This window comes from Dasypus novemcinctus, chromosome 11, assembly GCF_030445035.2.
Source record: "Dasypus novemcinctus isolate mDasNov1 chromosome 11, mDasNov1.1.hap2, whole genome shotgun sequence".
NCBI lineage: Eukaryota > Metazoa > Chordata > Mammalia > Cingulata > Dasypodidae > Dasypus > Dasypus novemcinctus.
This window is the reverse complement of record NC_080683.1, coordinates 54,804,177-54,810,190: the sequence shown is the minus strand read 5'-3', so window position 1 is coordinate 54,810,190 and position 6,014 is coordinate 54,804,177. Positions and strand designations below refer to the sequence as shown.

Here is a 6,014-nt window from a genome sequence, read left to right as displayed (position 1 = left end):
CAGAGATTGCCAGTCATCTTGCTTCAACACATGCAGCTGACTTTGGTGAGAAAGTACCTCTTATGGTGCCTTACCTTGAGTTGGACTTTCCATGGCCTTCAGACTGTAAGATTTTTCCTCAAATAAATACCCTTTATAAAAGTCAAAAGATTTCTGGTATTTTACATCAGCATCCCTTTGGCAGACTAATACTACCCTGTGGTTTATTGGACTTAGCCCAGCCAGCTACCATGGAGGTGAAGAAGATCAACTATTACAACAGGCAGCCAAGAGTGCCTACAACTGAAAGCAGGAGAATTGCATCCATCATCCATGTGGACTCTAAGCCCCCTCTCGATGTAGATGTGGAGTGGACATAACCATTCCAGGGCCCACAGGATGGAAGAATAGAGTATGGATTAGAGTGGACTTACTGTTATTCTATTCATGAACTCTTGTGATTAGTAATCAAAGAAAATGTAGCATTGACATGGAGAAAGTGGCCACAGTAGCTGCTGAGGGTAGGGAGTGGGAAGAAAAGATATGATGTGGGGGCATTTTCAGGACTTGGAGTTGTCCTGGATGGTACTGCAGGGACAGTTACTGGACATTGTATGTCCTCCTATGGCCCACTGGGTGGACTGAGGGAAAGTGTTAACTATAATGTGGACCATTGACCCTGTGGTGCCGCAGTGCTCAGAGATGTACTCATCAAGTGCAATGAATGTCCCATGATGATGGAAGAGGTTGTTGTTATGGGAGGAGTGGGGTGAGGGGGGTGGGAGGTATATGGGGACCTCATATTTTTTGAATGTAACATTAAAAAAATAAAGACAAAAAATTTCTTTAGAAAATAATTGACTAATAAAAATTTACAGGAATGTATTGTGGAAATCTTAACATTTGAAGAAGCAAAATATATGGTAACAATAGAATAAAAGACAAAGGTAAGAAAGAAGTTTATTTATATTATATGATTCTTATAGTATATGTGAAGTAATATGATGCTATTTGAAAACAGTCTGTAATGAGTTAAAGGTACACAATTATAACCACAATGCCACTAACAAAAGATACAACAGATATCTATCTTGAAAAGTATGACTGGAGATAAAATGAAATGGTTAATAAATTCAATCCAAAAACATGAAAAGAAAAGAGAAAAAAGAACAAAAATCGATGAGCAAAATACAGAAACAAATAGCAAGATGTGGCTTTAAATTCAACTGTCATAATAATGACAATGAATGTAAATAGTTGAACCAGTCTAATTAAAAGACAGATATTATTAGACTGGTAAGAGAAAAACTTAACTGTATTCTCTCAGTATATTAATCAAAGTTATTTTAAATTTCCTATCTGATAATTATAACATTTTGTCATATTTAGGTCTGGCTCTGATACTTTCTTCCTAAGATGGGGGCAAATATGTCCACTCTAACTACTTTTCTTCAACAGTGTACTGGAGATCATAGCCAGTGCAATAGAGCAAGAAAATTAATTAGACATGGATTAGAAGAAGGAACTAAAACTACTTTTTTATTCATGTATGAATGATAATAAATGTAGAAACTCAAAAGGAATCTATAAAAATGTACTAGAATACACAAATGAGTTTAGCAAGTTTACAGAATACTAAGTCAATATTTTACAAAATCAGTTGTATTTCTAAAAATTAGCTACAAAACAATACTATTTACAATAGCAACAAAAATGTAATACTGGGAGTGGATGTGGCTCAAGGTGTTCTGTGCCTACCTCCCACATGGAAGGTCCTGGGTTCAATCTCTGACCCTATGTACCTCAAAAAAAAAAGGAATGCTTAGGGATAAATTTAACATACTATAAGTCATATCAGTATACTGGAAACTACAAAATATTGCTGAGAATAATTAAAGGCCTAAATAAAGTGACATATCTTTTTCTCATGATTTGGAGCACTCATTATTGTTAAGATATAATTTCTCCAAAAGAGGAATAACAAATTCAGTGTAATAAAAATCCTAGTAAGCTTTTGTTCCATTATAGAAATTGACAAGCTTGTTCTAAAATGTACATGAAAATTCAAAACAAAGTTTAAAAATAGCAAAGTTTAAACTACATTATTTCAAGTCCTATTGCAAAGTGACACTATTAAATATATTGTCAAAAAGATAGACATATACATCAGTAGAACAGAACAGTCTAGAAATAGACCTACACACACAGGATTAATTGATTTATGACTATGTGCTAAGGGAATTGAATGTCTGCAACAGATGGTATTGCAATAGTTGGATAGCCACATGAAAAAACATGAACCTAATATAAATATGATATGTAATTATCATACACATAAACAAACTGAAAATGGGATCATAAACCTAAGGTTCAGAGCTAAAAGTATAAAACTTCTAGAGGAAATAATAAGTGGGTTCCTTTGTTCCCTCTTATTGTCCTACACAGGACATGAAAAGAATGACCCATAAAAGAAAAATTGATAAATTGGATTTCACCAAAATTAAAACTTCTCCTCTTAAGAAAATATCATTAAGAAATTTAAAAGGCAGGATAGTCTCGGGTCTGTCTTTTGGGAAGGTGCAGTGGCTGAACTGGCGGGGAAGATGCCAGTGGCAGTGGTGGTGGAAAGTGCTGGATCAATGTGAAAATCAGGAGGTCAAGGCTCCTGGAGGAATTGCTACACCCTCAGGGTATGGTCATCTTCTAGTTCTATATCTGCTTCATGGTGACATGAGTAATGCAAAATATCTTTGGAAAAGAATACCACCTGCTATAAAATCTGCCAATTCTGAACTTGGGGGAATTTACTCAATAGGGCAGAGAATCTGGCAGAGATTTCCCTGGGACCTACATGACCACGATCATTCACCAGTGGTCTGAGATGGTTCAGCCAATCATGGAAGCATTTAGAGATGCAACAAGGAGATGAACCTTCACCCTCATTTCTCCGTAATCATTTATGACTTTGCAGCCTTTGTCAGACTTTCTATAGAAGAGTCTGTGAAAGGTATTTTAAAACAAGGATGGCAAGCTGACTCTACCACAAGAATGGTTATGTCCCAAAAGCTGGTTGCAGGTACCCTGGATATTTCCTTTAACAGGTTTATTCTCTTATTAGAGGCTGCTCCAGTCCCACCAATCCCCAGTGAAGAGCAGTTAGCCAGATTAAACAAATATGTGCCTTTCCTTGAAAACTGACTTGTCATCAAGTTCAAGATCCATCTTCAGAATCCTGTATATAGACAAATAGAGAAATGTAAAATTTTTTTTTCAATTTGTTGAATGGATTAAATACCTTGACATTCCTTATTGAGTATGTGATAAAATACACATATAATATATAATATATTATATGTATTTTAGCCTTAAACATTGCCCTGAATAGTTATTGAAGCAATTCTCATTTTGTAATATTCATCAATTTAGATGTAGCCTATCAGTATTACATGGCAAAGTTATTTTTCCTAGTGACTCATAAATGTAGCTCTCCTGTTTAATGTAGAGTATAGAGCAGTGGTTGTCAGCTGTTTTCCCTGCTTCCCACCTCTCTCCCCCATGCCAACACACTTCCAGCTGTACCGTTGGTTGGTAGTCACGTGATTCATTTGGGGTTTGAGAATAACTGCCCCCAGAAGGCAATATCACAATTGCTAGTGATTCAGACTCACATTCTTTGGAGAACATGTGATCTTTTTCTCTCCACCTCCTGAGACTCTCTAATTTAGAACACTAAAATATAGTTGAGGAACAAAAGACCATTTCCTTTAAAAAAGAGTTTGCTAACTATAGACTTTCTCTGATGCTGTAAGTGCATCCTTTGCTGGCAGTGGAAGGCTTGCCATGAAAATGCAACTTATTTAAGATGTTGGTAGAGAATAAGTTATAGTATCTCTTTTCAGAAGAAAGGAAAAGTGTGTAGTGCTTGATATTGGAAGAATAGCTATTAAGATAAGTAATACACTTGGTACAACTTTCCTTGCAGCCTGTCAATTGATTATATTTATCCCTTAGTTCAAGTTTAGAGAAATGCTGAATAACTGGTATTTCATTTTGTGTATATGATAGCCCTCTGAACATTTGAACTTGTTTATTGCATCTTCAGGTTAAAATACTCCCTTTTCATTTATTGTGTGTTCAGTAAATATTTAACTGAATTCTTCAACTCTTTCATCTAAGGTGGTTTGCAAAAAGTTCACTTCCTGGTCTTTCTGTGGACAAATTCTAGTTTTTCATTATTTCTCTGAAAATATGAAATTTTCAGTTAAATAGAAATGGCCTATATAGTCATAAAAAAGAAATTAAAAGGCAAATCACATAGTAGTTGGAAATATTCACTATATATATAATGTATTATATATATAAAAAAGACACAGAACTATATCCAGGATATAGAAAGAACTGTTCCAACTCAGTAAAAAGCAAATAGGCAATTACAAATGGCAAACAATTTAAACAGACACTTCAGAAAAAAAGACATATAAGTGGGCAGTAAACATAGGAAAAAGTCAATAGAGAAATGTAAATCAGAATCACAATAAGATACTACTTTATGCCAAATAGAATGACTAAAATTAAAGACTAGTGAGCAGGTGTAGCTCAGGTGATTGGGTGCCTGCTTCCCATGTACAAGGTCTTAGGTTGAACTCTTGGTGCCTCCTAAAACAAACAAAAATAGCAAAAAGCTAGAACACTCTAAAACTCATTCATGGCATGGTATCGAGCCAGCCTGTACTCCCATTTTGGATGCCTGGTCATGTTCCAGAGAAAGCAGAGCAATCCCTCTGTTCCTACTGGGGAACTTGTGTATTAGTGTCAGTTTATCAAGTAAAAGCCTGAAGGAGTGAATCAGAACACTGATCTCTGGCTCCCCTCCTAGAGCTAACTCTGCAGGCAGAAGCAACTTACTAACATCTATAGCATTGAAAGAAACAACTAAGTCAAAGTGACCTGGGCAAAGCATTACCTACAATACAGCACCCAAGAGGCAGAGAAAGGAATAAAATTGAACACTTGGGAGGTAGGAAATTTTATTTCAAAGAAAATAGAGGGAATATTGAAATTCCTATGAATGAAGGATTTCTTATGGTCGTAAGTGAAAGCTCAGGAAGAGACACAGGTTCAGAAGACTAAGAAAACACTACACCTTCTTTGCCTTGTGCTGATCTTCTTGATAGGAGAACTAAACTTGGAAGGAGAGCACCAGCCAACACGGAGCCACTTTTTGAAGACTGCGAAAGGTGTATTTTGCTTTGGTTTGCTAGTTTTGTTTTTTTTTTTAACTTCTGGCACTCAGTGAACTATCCCTAGCTGATTACAAACTCAAGGAATAAAGAGCTCAGTGACTAAATCCCAGAGTTAATACATTAAAATACAAGTACAGTGTGCTCATAAGATTATAAAACAAACAAACAAATAAACAACAACAACAAAAAAACCCCAAGAAATGGTAGTCTGTCTGAAAGTACAAGATAAAAATTCAGAAACCATCAATGGAGAAAGCAAGACTTTGGACATAAGAGACAAAGCATTCAGTAATATGCTCAAGGAACTAAAGGAAAACATGGAGAAAGAACTAAAGGATATCAGGAAAATGATAAATGAACAATATTATAATTTCAATAAAGGGATAGAAAATTTAAGGAAAATAAACAGAAATACTATAATTGAAGACCACAAAAAATGAAGTAAAAAAATTCTATGGAGAGCAGATAGCTGGCAGAAGAAAGAACCAGTGATATTGAAGATTAGAAAATTAAAATCATTCAGGCTAAGAAACAGAAAGAAAAAAGAATGGAAAAAAAAGTGAAAAAGTCTAAGAGACCTGTGGGACATTATCAAGGATAGTAATATATGCATTATGGGACTCCCAGAAAGAGAGAAAGGGGCAGAAGGAATATTCAATGAAATAATGGAAAGAAACTCCCAATTTAATGAAAAATATTAATATATGCATACATGCATTTGTGATGCCCAAAATATCCCAAACAGGATAAATTATAAAAGAACCAGACCCAGACAAACAGTAGTCAAACCAT

The 6,014-nt window shown here is 35.2% G+C and overlaps 1 pseudogene; it reads left to right on the top strand.

The window, feature by feature from the left end:
* The first annotated feature begins 2,709 nt into the window (after positions 1 to 2,709).
* On the top strand, positions 2,710 to 3,177 carry LOC101426950 (COP9 signalosome complex subunit 8 pseudogene; annotated as a pseudogene).
* Positions 3,178 to 6,014: the final 2,837 nt, after the last annotated feature.